Raw genomic sequence first — 19380 nt, forward strand, 5'->3', positions numbered from 1 at the left:
TCTTTGTGAGCACACTGAACTCATCCTCACAACCAGCATTTGGTATCACTTTATTCTACTAATTCAGGGATGGCATTTAATTTTTTCTCTTGCTAAAAAATATAAGAATTAGCTAGTTGGGAAAAAATGATTAAAAATGCAAGCAAAATCAGGACAGGCTGGTCTTGTAGCCTAGGAAGGTAAGCGGCTTAGGATGCCACCATCCACACCAGAACACTGGGTCAAGTCTCAATTGTCCTGTTTTCCAGTTCAGCTCCCTGTAAATGCCCATGGGAGGGCAGCAGGAGATGCTCCAAGTGCTTGGGTTCCTGCCACCCACGTGGGAGACCCAGATGAAGTTGTGGGCTCCAAGCTTTGGCTTAGAACAACACCATGCACTGTGCAGTCATCTGGGGAGTGATCAGCAGATGAAGAGTCTCTCTCTCTCATCTCACACTCTTTTTCTTTTGATCCCTCTCACTGTGCCTTAAAGTAAATAAATAACTCTGTTTTAACCATCAGAAGGCCTTAGTTTTACCTCAATACATAACCTTAACAAGCTGAGAGAGAAGGGGACAGTTGCTGAACTTCTCTGGGTCTGAGTCTGCTTACTAAGGACAGTGCGTGTGCGGTGAGGGGAGGGGTGGATGTTATATGCCAAAAACCACCTGGGACCCACACAAGAGGTTCCAATAGCAAGCCTACAACACGGGGACAATACTCACTGTGAGCCATGCAGTCACAATAGAGCAGTAGTGGGAACCAGAACTGGCTAACTGCCTAGGCCAGTTTAGAAGACAATTCTGGGGTGGACACTGTGGCGCAGCAGATGAACTAAGTCGCTGCTCAAGAGGCTCACATCCCATGCAGGAGTGCCTGGGATGATGCAGTCCCACCTGTCTCTTCTTCCAATCTAGCCCTCTTTCATGCCGCTGGGAGGCAGCAGAGGGCAATGCAGGTGCCCACGTGGCAGACTTGGATGGAGTGCCTGGCTCCCAGTTTGGGTCTGGCCCAGCCTCTGCTGTGGTGGGTATTTGGGTAGTGAACCAATGCATAAAAGACTCTTACACACACACAAATACAGATAGAGAGAGAGAGGAAAATAAGAGAGAGATTCTAGCTTTCAAGTTAAAACAGTTAAAACTAAATAAACTGGGACTAGCAGCTAAAGTCCTTGCCTTGAATGCACCGTGATCCCATATGGGCACTGGTTCTAATCCTGGTGGACACGCTTCCCATCCAGATCCCTGCTTCTGGCCTGGGAAAGCAGTTGAGGGTGGCCCAAAGCTTTGGGACTCTGCCCCCATGTGGGAGACCCAGAGCAGGCTCCAGGTTACTGGCTTCGGATCAGCTCAGCTCCAGCCGTTGCGGTCACTTGGGGAGTGAATCATCGGATGGAAGATCTTCCTCTCTGTCTCTCCTGTCTGTATATCTGACTTTCCAATAACAATAAATAAATGTTAAAAAAAATGAAATAAACTTTTTCAAAAAATTTTAAAACAGGACAATTGCCACTTTTCAGTACTTGAGACTGTCTTGAGTCTGTCTCCTTAAGAGATAATACTGATCCATTATTTACTGCCATGTCACAACTAATATCACTTCAGTGAGAATATATATATATTTAAAAAGGCAACACAGTGGGAGCCACCTCTGGGGCTTAGAAGGGTAAGCTGTTGCCTGCAGCACCAGCACATCATTTGGATACCAATTCAAGTCCTGGCTGCTCCACTCCCCATCGGTGGTCTGGGAAAGCAGTGGAAGAAGGCCCAACGTTTTGAGATTCTGCACACACGTGGGAGACCTAGAAGAAGCTCCCGGCTCCTAACTTCAGGCAGGATCAGCTATAACCGTTGTGGCCATTTGGGGAGTGAACCAGCAGTTTGGAAGATTTCTCTTGGTTTCTCTCTCTTTTTCTAATTCAAATAAATGAAATTTTAAAAATACAACCATAGTAACTTTATTCCAAGAACCCCATTTGTAGGCTTAATCAAATTTGGGGATCATGAAAATGATAGGCACCACCACCTCACCTTGCAGCCCCAGTTAACCCTCCTGGGAGGATAACATTCTTTGAAATGGATTATCACTCTTTTATATAGAAATAGAGACCTGGCCTATAGCCTGTGCTCTATAAACTCACCTTTTGAAGAAGTGAGGTTTAACATGGTTCTTATTAAAACAAAAACAAACAACAACACCTTCTTTTAAGGTTTCATCTTCCGGCTTTCCTAAGCTCTAGCTGGAAACCTTCCTGTGTCTCTCCCAGGCGATCCCTCCCAGAGCGGAGAAGAACCGGGAGGCACTCTTCCAGCATCCCCTGGTGTTGGCTGCTGATAGGTCTGTAATTCACAGGGAGCTGAAGATGGAGGAAAGGCGGAGTTAGGAGACGCAGATGACTGAAATGGAGGTAGTGTGGGTCAGTGGCTTCCTTGTTGTCCCAGGTGCTTTGTTGGCAGAACTCTCTTTTTAAAGCCAACTTTTCTATCGAATCCACCTGAATTCTTTCAACTACAATGATGTGAAGAAAATACACGCTAATTAGGAGCAGAAACACTATCTATTAATATGTTAATGAGGCAGGTTTGCTAATGGTAAAAGACCTGAATTTTAATAAAATTTTAAGAGCTTCTTGATTACGTGTTTGTTAGTCGATATGATCATTTAAAATTATCTCTAGGTGGCTTTCTGCAGAATAAAACCTACATTAGCACTGTATTCTAAACAGGCCTTAATGAAGCAGGTGAGGATACCATCTGTGACACAAACACTGTCAGCCTGAAATTCACCCCAAAAGAAATGTAAACTAGTTAACAGGAAATGTGTTATCATGTCTGTCAGTAACAGCTTTCAATGTAGATAATTTATTTGTGCATTTACTTGCTAATTTTTTCAAACATATTTGCTTATGAAAATAATGTTCGATTGAATTAATGGATACTGCCTTTAATATTGGAAAGGTTATCTTTCATTAAAAAAATCTTCTAGTGTCCTGTTTTGACAACATCCCAAATGTAGATAAAAACTGCTTTATCAACATAAAGACTTTTGTCTTTGGGTTTTTTTGGCTTTTTTTTTTTTTTTGAGAAAAAAAGAGTTGTCAAAATTCAAAAGTCAAACAGAACTAGTATAGAAACCTCACTGAAGTGTCTCCATGAATAGGAGAAATTCTGCTGCCTTTTTTTTTCCCAGCTTGACTTCAGAATCAATGCAACTGGTAATCCCTACTTCCTTCTCCAGAGCGCGGTGAAGGCACTTGGCTCCCTTGGAATTTTGCAAATTAGAAGCACGAAACTCTGATTAGCTGTTGACCCCAGATTGCTACCAAAGGGCTACTGAAGAGGCAGCAGATGAGGCAGTGGCAGAAGGGAAACCAGGCTGGTAAAACACAAAACACCAGTGCCAGGTGCCCCCACGAGCCTGCAGGCAGAGGAAATGGCTCCTCTCTGAAGCAAACGGCCTTCGCTGCCTCTGTAAGTGAGGCCAGAAGGCAGTGATGGAGACATTGGTGGGAAAAAGCAAGAGTTAATTCTAGAACAAGAGGAACTGGAGCTAAGAGCCTAGCTTCAGGTACTTTGAGCACACCTGTATCCAATGGACCGAAAATGAAAGGCAATGGAAGGGGCGGTGGGTGGGATGAAGGTGAGTCAGGAGGCTCTCCCTCTCATCTCGCCACTGTGAGGTTTAAAGAGAGCACAGAAAGGAGAGGTGGTGACAGGATGTCACTCTGTATTTTTTTTTTTTAAGATTTATTTTTATTTATTTATCTTTTTATTTGAATGGCAGACACAGAGAGAAGAGAAAAAGATCTTCTGTCCGCTGGTTCACTCCCAACGTGGCCACAAAGGCCAGAGCTGAACTGATCCGAAGCCAGGAGCCAAGAGCTTCTTGTGGGTCTCCCAAGTGGGTACAGGGTCCCAAGTGTTTGGGCTGTCATCAATTGTTTTCCCAGGCCACAAGCAGGGAGCTGGATGGGAAGCGGAGCAGCTGGGACAGAAACCAACCGGCACCCATATGGGATCGTGGCAGATGGAAGGCAAGGATTTACTCTCTAGGCTACTGTGCCAGGCTCAGGACATCACTTTCTGAGGAGCTGGTTCTTGGGACACCCAGTGGGACTTTCTTCCTAAGCAGAGTTCCTTTGTAAAGGTGATGCGTATTACTCAGGTTTCTTGGCATTGTTAACACTATGTGTCTGAAGGCCACAATACATTATGCTTCTATGCTATCATTGGCAGTGACAGATTATACTCTTATATCGCTGGTAGTGAGACCTAGAGGGTCTTTTTTGAAGAACAAGGGAATAAGTCAAGGCAACTGGCCATGGAAATGGTTCTCAAAGGGCCCTGGGTGACTGTCGTTGAGGGCATGCTGCCCTCTAGGGGTTGCAGCACACAGCGGAGAGGAGGATGGTCGATGACAAAGGCCCCACACGAGCTGGATTTTTCCTAACAGTTACTCAGTCTTTACATCCAGTTGGCAATTCAGCTCTAGAAAAGTTTATTTCATAAAAGTATTCAAAGCATCCCCTGTTCTAAAGGTCTTCAGTAAAGCAGTATCAGATCAATATAGTCTTCTCTTCTAGCTCCTTTCCCACCTTTAGTATCGTCAGGGTTCTCATCTGCCATGAGGGAAAATAAACAGGCATCTCTCACATCCTGCTTCTCCCAACTCCTGATGGTTCAGGACAACTGTCTCTCCGGCCTCACTGGGTGGCTACCTGCTGTAGCCCCTGGCATACACGTGTCACACTTAACCCTTGCCTCGGGCTCATGGGCATGCTAAAGTCTTGGGAACTAGGAGCGTGCAGAACTGAACCCAAGCTTCCTTGTTCTAGAACTGGCTCACTTTCCATTTTGCTAGTAGAAAAAAAAAAAACGGATGCTTCTGATTTTCTATAATAATCATAGTTTGGGATTTTTTAAATTAAAGAATTTAGAGATACATAAACAAGTATGTCAAAACTATCCATCAGCACGTTTGTCTAAAACACGTTTTGCTAATGCAGCCTAAAGAGAGAACCAAATATGAAAGCTGGTGTTGTCGAAGATCAAGACCAGAGAGAAAGCCAAGCCCTAAAGGCTCAGACACTGATCGGGCAGGGATTGTGGTGTGCCGATTAAATGGCCACACGGGATGCCCTCATCCCAGGTCAGAGCACCTGGCCGCTCTGCTCCTGATCCAGCTTCCTGCTAATGCTTTACCTCAGAGGTAGCAGACCATGGCTCCAGTGTCTGAGCCTCTGCTACCCACATCGGAGGACAGGAATGAGTTCCAGGAGCTCCTGGCTTCAGCATGGCCCAGCCCCAGGTGCTATGGACATTTGGAGACTGGCCCAACAAATGGGAGATCTGTCTATCTCTTTCTTATTATGTCTTTCAGTTAATGAAAAAAAATGTGTAAACAGACTCACAGACAGTGACAAGACATAAAATCAGAAGCATAAGGAAGATGGTAAGAAAAATGGCATAAAATACTTAACGTGGAAGTCTCCGACCTCCTGGAGTGTTTCCTACAGGGCAGGAGGACACATCAGTGGATCTAGGGCCTTTCTAGAAGGATCACACGCCACCTTCCTTCTTTTCCCTGCTGCCCCACCCCCTCCTGGACTTAACAGTATCAGCTGCACAAAGATCAGAGGTTATAAAACCCTTCTTGCTGCTGCAAATGCTGTGTTGGAGGAGGGAGTTTGTGGTGTGGAAGCCACTACAGCTACGAGACAAGCCATTCCCAGAGGAATACACAGAAGCAGCACACACACAGCATCACCAAATCGTGAGCAAGAGTTTACCAGTCTGTTGTTTGCTTGTTTTTGATTTATTTATTTATTTAGGGCCCAGTGCTGTGACCTAACCGCTAAAGTTCTCGCCCTTGAACGCACCGGGATCCTATATGGGCACTGGTTCGTATCCCGGCAGACTCGCTTCCTATCCAGCTCCCTGCTTGTGGCCTTTGAAAGCAGTTGAGGGTGGCCAAAGTCTTGGGACCCTGCACCTGCATGGGAAACCCAGAAGAGCTCCTGGCTTTGGATTGGAGCAGCTCTGGCTGTTGTAGTCACTTGGGGAGTGAATCATCGGACAGAAGATACTTCTCTCTGTCTCACCTCATCTATCTATATATCTGACTTTGCAATAAAAAGAAATAAATCTTTAAAAATTCTATTTATTTGAAAGGCTGAGTTACAGAGAAAGAAGGAACCAAGTAGCAAGAGATCGTTTATTGCTTCACTCCCCAAATGGCTGGGCCAGGCTGAAGCCAGAAGCCAAGAGTTTGTTCCAGGTCTCCCATGTCAGTGCGAGAGCCCAAGCACTTCATCCATTGTCTGCTGCTCTTCCAGGCGCATTAACAGGGAGCTGGATCAGAAGTGGAGCAGCCACGATGCCAGACTCAGTCAATTTTCTCTTATTCATAAGATTTCCTGTATTTGTGTAAAAGGCAGAGTTACAGAGAGATGGGGAGAGAGAGAGGCAGATACAAAAACAGAGAGAAGATTTTTCCATTGGCTGTTTCACTCCCCAAATGGCCATAACGGCCAGGGTTGTGCCAGGCTGAAATCAGGAAGCAAGAGCTTTGTCTGGGTCTCCCATGTGGGTGTAGGGACCCAAGCAGTCTTCTACTGCTTTCCCAGGCACATTAGCAGGGAAGTGGAAAAGCTGGGACTTGAACCAGCATCCATATGGGAGGGGGCAATGGCTGTTGGCAGTTTAACTCACTGCACCATAGCACTGGCCCCATTTCCTTTTTTTTTTGAAAGGCAGAATGACAGAAAAAGGGAGAGACAGATCTTTCATCTGGTACACTCCCCCAATGCCCACAAAAGCTGGGGCTGGGCTAGGCCAAAACCAGGAGAACCTAGAACTCCACATTTCCCACATGGGTGGCAGGGCCCAAGTACTTGGGACCCCACTCACTGCTTCTTAGGAGCATTTCCAGGGAGCTGAGGTGACAGTGAACCAGTTGGGACTGGTGTTGGGGCACAGCAAGTTAAGCTGCTGCCTACAAAGGCAGCAGCATCTTGTGTAGGTACTGGCTGGCTGCTCTACTTCTGAACCACTCCCCTGCTGATGTGTCTGGGACACAGTGGAAAGCTCCTATCACCTATGTGGGAAACCTAAATGAAGTTCCAGTCCCCTGGCTCCAGCATCATCCAGCTTTAATTGTTGTTGCCATTTGGGAAGGGAATCAGTGGACAGAAGCATGCTCTCTCTCCATTTCTGTAATTCTGCTTTTTAAATGAATGAACATATGTTAAAGAGAAAAAGGGGAAAAAAAAAGCTGGGCAGCGGGGCTTAAACTAGCACTCTGATAAGGAATGCTGATGCTTCAAGAAGAAGCTTAACTTTCTGTGTTACAACGCTGGCCCTGCCAGGTGGCTTTCAACCTAAAATGCACAAGTCCTCGTCTGAGCTTACCTGGTAATTCTCTGAATTTCCTTCCAAATCCTTATCTAAATTACAGTCACCTAAATCTACCTTTATTTTGATATCCATAGTCCTAGTTCTGTCTGGTGCCAGTAGATTTGGTAACAAAAATATGGTCAGCTACATCTTTCCTAAATTCTAGTTTGCTACACATAATAACAAGGAAGACCCCAATCCCATTCCCTACCTCTAAGCATCTACCCTCCTCTAACCCCTTAATTTGCTGTTCAGAGCGCATGCGTGCTAGTGAGCCTGTTCCTTGCCAGAATTGACATTGTCAGCGACTTTCACTATTTCTGAAAACATGTGCTTGGCATGGCGAAAGCAATGCTGATAAAGCTCTAAACAAGCTAGGTTAAAAAGGGTCCCCTCCTTTTTCAAGAAAAACTGCTTGAGGAAAATAAAAAAAGAATCTGTCTTTTCATGTTTGGCATTGCCTTGAATAGAAGCCTAGTGCATTGTCCTTCTGCCAACCAGGGCATGCTTTTAGAGACAATAGCCATTGGTATGGGTGTGCGAGGGGTGTGAGACACACACACTCAGATGGAGAGGGCCAGTTGGGCTCTCAAGCTCCATGATCACTTTCCTGGTTGTCTAATCTGTTCTGCTTTCGAGTTCAGGCCAGTGGCTCTAGTCCAGACCTCAGTCAAAACAAAACACACCCACTCAGCACCTGCGCATGCTCCTCCTGGCGTCTCGCCTCATTGTTAAGGTCTCCTTTCCCACGCAGTGGTTTCTTCATAACCTCAGGTAGTTCTTGAATCTTTCCCAATGGTCGTTCCCTGTTTTGGGAAAATATGACTTAAGCAACAGGTACAGTCACCCGAGCTGCCGTCTAGCTGTCCCTGCGTCTCTGTAATGAACTGGCCCGCAGGGCCCTCATGGTTGCCAGTCTGCAGTTATTCCAGCCCCATACACACAACCACATAGTAGTCGCCTAAAACCTACAGTCCTCTGTATGCTTTTAATCCTCTCTAGATCACTTACAATGCCTAATACAATGTAAATGTTGTGTAAATAGTTATTATGCTGTTTTATTTGGGGATGAGGACAAGGAAAAAAAAGTCTGCACATGCTCAGTACTGATTCAATTTTTTGAAATGAAATGTTTCTGATCTGTAGCTGGTTAAATCTTTGGCTATAGAATTCCCAGATACAGAGTCAGCTCTGTTTGTGACCTGTAGTTATGCTGAAAACTAAGAAAAACACACCAAATTTATAAAAGTGTTTTTATAATGTACATTAGAATTTTTATGATTCATTAACACTGGATTTCTTAGGACTTAACTTCTGTCACACTGTCATCCCTGTCCTTGTTTTAAACCAATTTAAGATTTAAACGAATTCAGAACACCTGCCATTACAGAAGGGGGTGTACTCACTGGCCTAAGCACAAAGAATGAAATGACCCAAACTAAACTCACCAAGGAGAAATAGCCTAGGCAATGTCTTTCCTTCCCCTCGTTGTCCCTTGAGGCAAGTTTGGTTCTAATTCAGACTGAGGAATAGTTCATGACCTCCCTAGTCCAAGCCCAATTCCAGCCATCCCAGAGGAAAACACCAGAAGCCGGACACACTTCTCAAACCCACGTCTCAGCTCAGCTCTCCCCTTCTGGGAACAGCTTAGTTTCACTCCTGCCCCTCCCAGGCCTGGTTCTGCAGCATCCCTGCCTCAATGCAGCCACATGCAAGTTAGTTTATTTCCTGAAAGACTGCCATGTGCCCAGCACCACACCAGGTGCTGCTGAAATGGAAGTGAACACAATCTATACAGACCCTATACTCATGCCAGTTACAGAAGAGTGGTTACAGCTGCACTGGGCAAGCAAGGAGTGTTGAGACCAAGCAGGACCACTGGGGCTGACCTGGATTGGGGCACTGTCAGGAAACACATTTTTACAGAGGGTGTGTTTGCGTCAAGAGGAGCTACAGTATGAAGAACCTGGAAGAGGAGCCTGATGACTCTGAAGGCCTGTGAAAAACTCATTATAACTGATTATACGGTGTATATGTGTGCATGTGTTTGTATTGTTGGGGAGTTTGGTGAATGACAACAAAACTTAGACACTGCAATAGAAGTTAACTGATATAAAGCATAGAGAGAAAAAAATACCTGAGATGCAAACCCACACAACTTGAATGAGCTGTGGGATTGGCCAAAGTGTCTAATATGCATTTAACTGGAGTCCCAGGAGGACAGGAGATCTAGGAAAGAAGAGAAGACATCAAAACACACACATACACACACAACATTAACTAAACCTCTTAGGCACCTCATTATCAAACTGGCATATGCTAATGATACAGACAATGAAAAAAAAACCACATCTTTAAAGTGCCAGGGGAATAAGATACATTACACAAAAAGAAAGATCAGCCATTTAGAACCACAGAGGTCAGAAGATAACAGAACATCTTCAAGTGATGAAGAAAAACAAAGCAAAAGAAACAAAAGCAGAATCAACAACAAAAAACTTCCGCCATCCCAGAATCCTGTGGCCTTTGCACTCTCTTTCAGCAACAACAGAAAGCATTGGGTGTTGATGCTATGACACAACTGGCTAACTGCTGCTCGTGGCACCAGCACCCCATATCGGAGTGCATGAGTTTCAGTCTTAGCTCTGTCCCTGTACCTGGGAGGCAGGAGATGACGCCCAAGTGTTTGGATCCATGGCACCCAGCCCCTAGCTTCAGCCAGGCCTAGTTCTGACTGCTGAAGCTATTTGGGAAAGCACTGGAGCATTGTGACAGCCACAGGGAATGCCAAATTTAAGAAAATATTTATATTGATTAGTCACCTGAATAAGCAGGCAGACAAAAATGAACTTCGGCATTTACTTCTCAGTTAAACTTAAATTAGACTTCATCAAAATTTAAAAATGGGGCCTGGCGTGTTACTCTACTGGTTAAATCCTTGCCTTGCATCTACTGGCATCCCATATGGGCATCGGTTCATATTCCAGCTGTTCCAATTCCCATTTAGCTCCCTGCTTGTGTCCTGGGAAAGCAGTCGAGGATGGCCCAAAGCCTTGGGACCCTGCACCCATGTGGGAGACCCAGAAGAAGCTCCTGGTTTCAGCTCTGGCTGTTGCAGCCACATGGGGAATGAAGCATTGGGCAAAGACCTTTCTTTTTGTCTCTCCTCTCTGTATATCTGCCTTTCAATTAGAAAAAAATAATAATAAAAATAAATCTTAAAAAATATTTAAATGTATGTTGTTTGGAAGATATTAAGCACATAAAAATGGAAGTCACCAAATAAGAAATATTATTTACAAAACTGAACAGAGAGAATATAAAATTTCTGTCCTGATTATATAAAAAACTCACAATTCAGTAATAAAGAAATAATTTTTTGTGGGCAAGTAATTTCAAGAAACATTTCACCAAAGGAGATCCATGATGTTAAACAATCCTATGAAAAGATGGTCAACATCATTTATTTATCATTACATGAATGCAAATTGAAGGCATCGTGAGGGGGCTGGTGTTGTGGGGCAATCAATGGATTAAGTGGCAGCTTGGGTCACCTGCATCCTATATCAGAAAGCCAGCAGGGGGGCCCAGTGACATCTAGGAAGCCAACATTAAGGACTCATTTGAAGTTGGTGATCAAAAATTTAAGTGGAATGAATCTGTGTGGTTGAGTGTTTCTTCCCAGCCATACGGTGCTGCCTGGGTGCAGGTGCACAGCAGTTAGATTTATCAAGAGTTACGGTTTTTCCATGAGTACAAATGAAATAAATGGGTAAGAGTTGACTGTGCAATGGAGTTATTATGATGATTAACTATAGAATTTAAATCGGTTAAGAGGGAAGGAACGGCATTCAGTGATTGGGGAACAGGGAAAAATGGGAGGACCAAAGGAATGAAACCAAGTCTTAAGTATATGCAAACCAATCAGCCAATGGTCCATATATAAAATTCATCTTTAAGTAATATCCATGTACATGTTCAACACCTATAAGAACATTAATTTCAGTATTGTATATGAAAAGAAATATTCATCAATTGAGAATTGGTTAAACAAACTATGATCCTAAATTAGAAACAGGTTTTGCATGACTTCTGTGTTCCATCAGTTAATATATAAGGCTATGCTATAGATGTGTCTGGAAGTTGGACTAACCAACCTATTTTCTGGCATTTTGGTTTACTATTGTCTGTCCTTGTGTTGTTTTGATAACCATCTTACAATAAGGCAGACCCCTTAGGATGACAAGTAACAAGAAAACAACCTAGTTCCTTGCAGTGACTTTCATTGCCCTACCAATGTGTAGGCCAAATTGTTTCCATGGGAACAGCCCTCAAAGTACACAGGTAAACTAAACAAGTGCCCTTCATTTTTCCTGAAAATCTCAGCTTGTGATATTGCTCACTGGTGCCCCGAGAGTGACGTACACACTGCACAAAGTGAACAGACAGCAGCTCGCACACTTTCCTCGAGGCTCTGGACAAGCTCTATCCTTGCTAACTTTATTGTATTGTGATACTTCTTCTGGAACTTGAAAGGAAGAATTAATGTCATAAACATGCATAATATTTGGCCATAAACTAAACACTGAAGAACATGGTTGTCATAGGTCACACTGATATAAAATCACTATCCTTCTCTATATGTTAATATCAAACTTGACTATGTGTCCTTGGTTTAGGCGACTAAACGTGGGAAGTGATCCATGCCTGGTTTCCGTCAGAAGCTTTATGAGCTATCTGACCGTTGTGCCGTAAGACTGAAATGTCCTAAAGGGAGGGGATGATTTCTTCTGTCTGAGGCCAGGAATAAAAATAGTGCAAGGGTTGGGGTTACAGTGCAGTGTGCTGCGAAGCTCCAGTTTGGGATGACCACATTAGAGTAGCTAGCATAGAGGCCTGTCCCCACTTTATAGATTTTTTTTTTTAAAGATTTATTTTTATTACAAAGTCAGATATACAGAGAGAGGAGGAGAGACAGAGAGGAAGATCTTCCGTCCGATGATTCACTCCCCAAGTGAGCCGCAACGGGCCGATGCGCGCCGATCCGAAGCTGGGAACCAGGAACCTCTCCCAGGTCTCCCACGCGGGTGCAGGGTCCCAAAGCTTTGGGCCGTCCTCAACTGCTTTCCCAGGCCACAAGCAGGGAGCTGGATGGGAAGTGGAGCTGCCAGGATTAGAACCGGCGCCCATATGGGATCCCGGGGCTTTCAAGGCGAGGACTTTAGCCGCTAGGCCACGCTGCAGGGCCCCCCAGTTTAGATTTAATTTCCTGCTAATTTGTACATTGGGAGGCAGTAGCTTGTGAAACAAGTACTTAAGTACCTGCCGCCCACATAGGTGACGAGGATCTGAATGGAGTTCTTGGCACCTGGCCTCTGCCTGGCCCAATCCAGCTACTGTGTGCATTTGGGTGTGAGCCAACCTATTGAAGGCCTCTCTTTCTTTCCCTCCCTCTCTCCTTTTCAAGTAATAAAAACAAGCAAGTTTTTTGAAAAAAGTTACTTTTTAAAAAATGAAATCTAATGCAGCAAGGCTGCAAAAACATGGAATATAAAGAAGAAAAAAATTTATAGTTAAACCACTGAAACATTGGAAGTGGCTGCTGTACAACATAGTCCAGAATGACTGTTAATAGTAAACAAAATGAATGTTCTGTTGGATAATAAAGGGTCTTCAAAATATGGTAAATATGGTAGAAAATGCACATTATAAAAGATTTCATGGATTTCAATGTTTGCACCAAAAATTAATCTATTTTTTAATTCAAATTTTCTACAAACTTTTTTAAGTACTCTCATGTGCAAGAGTTAATAAATTCAGTAGAATGGACTAGGGACTACAACTATTCACTGTCAACTATCAGATATTTTTCATGCATCTCACAGTCATATAAGCCATATGTGAGAGATAGTCCTACATCTACGTGGTCAAAGGGGCTGAGGCTGAAATTAATTTTACACAATGTGTTATCAATATTCAGTTTTTGCTCTCAAAAATCAAGGCTTGGGCTTGGGGGCTAAAGTCTTTGTCTTGCACTCCGCCAAGATCCCATATGGGCACTGGTTCGTATCCTAGCTGTTCCACTTCGCCTCCAGCTCCCTGCCTGGGGCCTGGGAAAGCAGTGGAGGGTGGCCCAAAGCCTTGGGACCCTGCACCTAAGTTGGAGACCCAGAAGAAGCTCCTGGCTTCGGATTGGCGCAGCTCCAACTGTTGCAGCCACTTGGGGAGTGAACCAGTGGACAGAAGATCTTTCTCTTTGTAACTCCTTCTCTCTGTGTATCTACCTTTCCAATAAAAAGAAATAAATCTCTAAAAAAATCAAGGCTTAATATTCCAAGTCTATGATCTTGTTATTTTATATACTGACTGCTAAGTGAAAAGAGTTCAGAGTTTAGTTGAAGTTTAGACTGGAAATACAGAAATTAGGGTCCAGCGCCTTTGCATAGCACACTAAGCCTATGCTTACAGTATGGGCTCCTAATATGGGCACTGGTTCTAGTCCCTTCTGCTCCACTTCCAACCAAACTCCTTGCTTGTATCCTGGCAAAGCAGCAGAGGAAGGCTCAAGTCCTTGGACCCCCTGCATCCTTGTGGGAGACCTGGAGGAAGCTCCTGCTCCTGACTTCTGGTTTCAGACTGGCCCAACTCTGGTTGCTGCTGTCACTGGGGAGTGAACCAACACATGGATCATCTCTCTCTCCCTGTCTCTCATTATCTCTGTAACTCTGCCTTTCAAATAAATGTTTTAAAAGAAAATCGAATTTTTTCACTTCTCTTTCACTTATTTAGGAAATTCTTCATAGCAAAGTAGGAGTTGTGATACTGAAACCATTTGAAGAAAGTGCAGAATTCAGTGACTTGAAGAGGATACGTAACTTACCTTCCAAACAAGTCCCCAGGTAGGAGTGTTAAGGCTGGAGGATGCAGGCTCAGTGGACTTTGCTGAGGTTGTATTGTGTTTGTGTGTTTTTGGCTTATTTTACTTAGTGTAAGGTTCTTGAGGTTCACCATGTTGCCCCACATGCCAGGATTTCCTTCTTTATGTCATCATGCGTGAGTAGGTGTTCTGCATGTCACAGTTTCATTTCCTCTGGCTTTTGCTGTTATTTCTATTTTTAATATTTTGAGGAACTTCCTGTTTTCCATAACAGCTGTATTAATTTACACCTCCATCAGCAGTGCCCAGGGATTCCCATTAAGCCATACTTTTGCTACCACTTAATCACTTGTCTTTTTTGGTAACAGCCATTCTAAGAGGCTAAGATATTACAATGTAAGGTGTTTCTTGTTTTGCTTTGATAGATTTATTTTATTTATTTGAAAGGCAAGGTGACACAGACAGAAAGAGAAAGGGAGGGAGAGACAGCTCTCCGTATGTGATCCACATGGACATCAAGAGCTAGGAATTCCATCCAAGTCTCCCAAGTGATAGGGGCCCAAGTACTCAGGTTGTATTCTGCTGTCTTCTCAGAGTCTTGAGCAGGGAATGAGATTGCAAGTGGAGCAACTGAGACTCAAACCAGACCTCTAACATGGAATATGGGTGTTTCAAGTGGTGACTTAGCTGTGCCACATCATCCACCCCTCAATAGGATTTTGACTGCATTTCTGTTGACTAATTATAGTGAGCCTCTTTTTATATAATCATTGAACATTTAAATATTTCCAAATGAAACATCTATTTGATCCTTTCTCATTTAAAATGAAATATTATTTGGTTTTTTATTTTTGTTATTAAGCAAGCTTTGTATGTATTTTGGATATTAGCCCTTTATCACATATAGTATGCAAATGTTTTCTTCTACTCTATAGGATGCCTTTTAAATTTAAAAACATTTGTTTGAGAGAGAGAGAGAGGATTTTTACCCACTGCTTTACTCCTCATGTCCACAATAGCTATGGCTGGGCCAGGCCAAAGGCAGGAGCCAGAAACTCTATCTGGGTCTTCAAGGACCTGGGCCTTATCTTCTGTCTCCCAGGTGCACTAGCAAGAAGCTGGCTAGGAAGTCAGCAGTCAGAACTCCAGCTAGGATTTCAATACAGTATTTGGGGATCCCAGAGGGTTCTTAATCGGCTGGTCACAACACCTGCCCCTGCCTTTTTAGCTTGTTGTTTGCTTCCTTTGCTGCACACTTGATGAATTATTGTCATATCTTTGTAGGATATGCCTTCTTGCCCTCTATCACATCTGAATGGGAAATTTCAGAGAAGTTACCTTAGCTCCTTGTAGCCCTACAAGCATTATTAGCTACTATAAAGTTAAAGTTCTCACCTTCCCAGGAGCCCAAATCCCCACACCTAGGTTTTCTAAGCTCAGACACAATTCCCAACCTTCCTCTGTAGTCTGCAAATCAATTGCCTAGGGTATCACTTGGTGTCAAGAGAAAGTTAATGCTACCCAACTACCATGGTGCCTTTTCTGAACTGAAAAAATCAGTTAAAATCAGTCTAGAATGAATCATTTTCCCATGTGCAAAGCACCACAGACAGAGTCTCTAGGGAGTAGAGTTTTCAGAAGTCCATGAAGCTGCAAACCTTAAACTCCTATTCAAACTCCTATGTCCTAAGGAAGGGACATGCAACCAGTTAATTCTGTCTGAGTCACTTGTTCTTCTTCACATATGATTAAGACAACAACATTTTAAAGTTTTTTTTCAATTGGAAAAGCAGATTTACAGAGAAGAGATCTTCCATATGCTAGTTTATTCCCCAAATGGCTGCAAAGGCCAGAGCTGGGCCTGCCTGAAGTTTAGGAGCCAGGAGTTTCTTTCAGGTCTCCCATATGAGCACAGAAACCCAAGGACTTGGCATTCCTCCACTGCTTTTCCAGGCCATCAGCAGGAAGCTGGATTAGAAGTGAAACAGCCAGAACTCAAACTGGTGCCCATATATGATGCCAGTGCTACAGGTGGAGGATTAGCCTCATACACCACTACAGTGGCCCCCTCCTGTTCCTTATAAGCAGTGTTTTACTAGTGAGTAACTAAAATGTCATTATGAAAACTAGATTCAACAACAAAACTTATTTACAAAAGTTCTGCACTTTTCTTCTTATCTTACAAAGAAAATTATACTTACGAGAAAACAAAATAATCACCTTACATGGGTCTGATGAGTGGGATTACAAATTAGAGCTTTTCTTATTAAGGTGAAAGAACTGAACACTTCCCAAATCTGGTTTTTACGTGTGTAGTACCTGTGGATAGAGCATTCACATAATTAAACTGTAATTGTGAAAATAAGTTGCTCCCTTACTCAACATACTTGAAGTATTTAAGTATATATTCACTGTCCTCTCCCTCAGTGGCAGAGTATAGAATCTTCCGGACAACAAAATTCTGGCACCTATTTTATTTTGTTAATCTCCTTTGTTTCCATACAGCTCCCGACTCATAAATTAATTAGCCTGTTTAAGATAACATTTCGGCCACCACTAGAAACAATAAGAAAACCTGACCCCTGGTTTACACTTTGACTTTAACTTAATACGATCTGTCTGCCGCTGTGAATTAGGCTTTGAACACTTGGTCACACAGATGGTTGAATCCATCAATGTGATCAGGCCATAAAGAAGCTTCCCAGCAGAGTCCTTGTGTCTGTACTCACCACACCAGCTTTCCCTTGTCATGTCTGGTGTCTATTACTCTACATTTCAATTTTGTTGTTCAAGGTAGAAGCATACCTCACTACAGTGAAGTTGATGTGGCTCCATCAGAACTTGTTACATCTGGTGATACACATGCCTTGCAGAGTTACCACTCAGGAGATCATTTAAAAACTAACCTGCTATAAGAGCAGGTTAAATACTTTGTGATAAAACAAAACAAACAAACAAAAAAAAACTAACCTGCTAATGCATTCAGGACCAGAGAACTAGCCACTTAGTGCACTATCCTTCAGTAAAGTTGGAAGAGATGCCTACCAGGAAAGACTTCTCAGGTGAAGGAGTCAAGGGCCTGTTTTGTGGATTTTTGCACGCTTTGCCTCCAGTTGAACATAGACACTCTACTGGCCTTACTATTACATTCTTCAAGATATCCTATCCAGTCCATGTGAAAGGAGGGGAGGGTTGGGATTGGCCCAACGCACACCTTGCAGCTGAGAGAAGCACTTTCAAATCTATTGACAGATGAAGGAACCCTCCAGTTAGAATGCAGGAGGGAATCAAGAATGACCGAGGTCATCTCAGATGTTCTTTCTATGACAACCTACTCACTCAAACTGTGTGAAACTATAGCACCTTTTGAAATTCTATGAGCCAAGCTATTCTGTATTGGTCTGCAGGACAAGTTACTGGGGAGAAATTGGTCCTCTACATCTAATATATGAAGATGCTATTCTTCCCGAAAAATGATAAAACAACTCCAGCAGACATGGTTGGGTAAAATGAGATGCCCTATTCTTCAAAATTTGGGATAGATGTGGAAAAGAGTTGGCGTGGAGGAGTTTCACTGCGGTCAGCCTAAACCCTCTTCTGGTTTCTGCTACAGTTAGTTAGATCACCTCTCATGCCTCAGCATTGAAGAGAATATTGTTCCCTGATGAACTTACAGGTGAGATAACAGGAGGGGAGGGTGAAATGGAGAAAAGGAAATACAACACATCACCAGTTCTTGTTGTGTAGGGGAGGGAGTATACCGGAGTGCGAACATGCGCAAAAATGGACTTCAAGGAAGGTTTCATTTAGTAAGTTCTTTCCCAAAACATGGTTTGGAAAAATAAGTGACCTTGAGTACAATTTCTCATGCAGATTTTGCATATTAAATAATGCACATCCTTATTAAATAAATAACATCCTTAGAAATCAATATGCCTTGGGGTAGGAACAATAATTCCTTAGTATTTCAATCTGTTGTCTATGTTTGCCTTCCAAGGTTGGTTAACTAGAGCACTCAGAACAGATAGGCATGGTTAACAAAACAGTAAGATACACCGAACTTACAACTATCAGCCTTGATATTTTATTCCCAAATTTACCAGGTAGAGATGTTATGGGCTAAGGAGTTCATTAGCGCTCATTGGGATGGACAGGAACAGCAACAGGGCTTGTAGCTAAAAACACCTAGACTAATCTGACTCATTTGTATCCAGTGTCCTGGCTAAATTAGAACTTGGGGGGAAGAGTATATAAGGAGAGGTGAAGGAGCAATAAAGGGAGACTTCGCAGAGACCTCTACCATCACTGGTCTCCTGATGGTGCTACATCCCCAGACCCTCTCCCTGTCCACGTTACTGGCTCTGCTGCCCTGAGCAGAGAGAGAGAAAGAGGAAGAGGCAAATTAATTGTGTCAACTGGCAAGATAATAATAAACATCAAAACACCTTTGTCAGAAGGGAAGGTATATGTTAACCTGTGTTCAAATAGCTTCCTTCTAGTCCATCATAGCACATTATCTAAGACACTAAAGTGCTAAATTGGTCAGATAAGAGATGTGTTAAGATGTAAGATCCTCTGAACAATAAGGAAAGAAAATTGAAGTAAGAATTGCAATCTCCACCTGCAGGAAACTGAAGTGAGATGAAGTGAAAATGTTTACCATGGAAGAAGAAAGAGATGTGAAGAGGATGCTACTTAATAATAAAGATAAAATGAAGATCTGGGAAGGAAAAGGATGGCTGGGGAAAGGTTGCCCGGAAAGCCCAAGTGGCAGAGCGCAGCAGGAATCTGGGGCTGGGGGTTGGGAAAGGCTTAGAGGAGTTTATCAGAGTCAGCAGTGGCTCCACCCAACACAGAGCGCACAATTGGTGTCCAGGCAGCAACCCGAGCAGATGTTTTCCTGGAAGAAGAATGGTGGGATGATAGTCACAAGAGAATATTGTGACCTGCAGACAAGAGCCAGGCTTCACTGAGAGTTGGACAAGGCTGCACACAAACAGATGGGGGGGTGGGGGGGACACAGGCTGAATCCAAAATCTGTTTGCACAGACAGGGCATGGGGAGACTGACACAGAGATGGGGAAGCAGAAGGAAGCTCAAGAACAGGGCATGAGAGCAGCAGCATCT

The 19380-nt window shown here is 43.4% G+C and overlaps 1 long non-coding RNA gene across 1 annotated transcript; it reads right to left on the minus strand.

Annotated features, from left to right (window-relative positions):
- Positions 1-9521: 9521 nt before the first annotated feature.
- On the minus strand, positions 9522-17086 carry LOC131480467 (uncharacterized). Its single transcript, XR_009245554.1, has 3 exons — positions 16983-17086; positions 16474-16572; positions 9522-9605 (listed from the first exon to the last, which is right to left on the minus strand). It is a non-coding gene; the product is annotated as an uncharacterized LOC131480467 (long non-coding RNA).
- Positions 17087-19380: the final 2294 nt, after the last annotated feature.

This window comes from Ochotona princeps, chromosome 6 (genome assembly GCF_030435755.1).
Source record: "Ochotona princeps isolate mOchPri1 chromosome 6, mOchPri1.hap1, whole genome shotgun sequence".
In the NCBI taxonomy this organism is placed as follows: Eukaryota; Metazoa; Chordata; class Mammalia; order Lagomorpha; family Ochotonidae; genus Ochotona; species Ochotona princeps.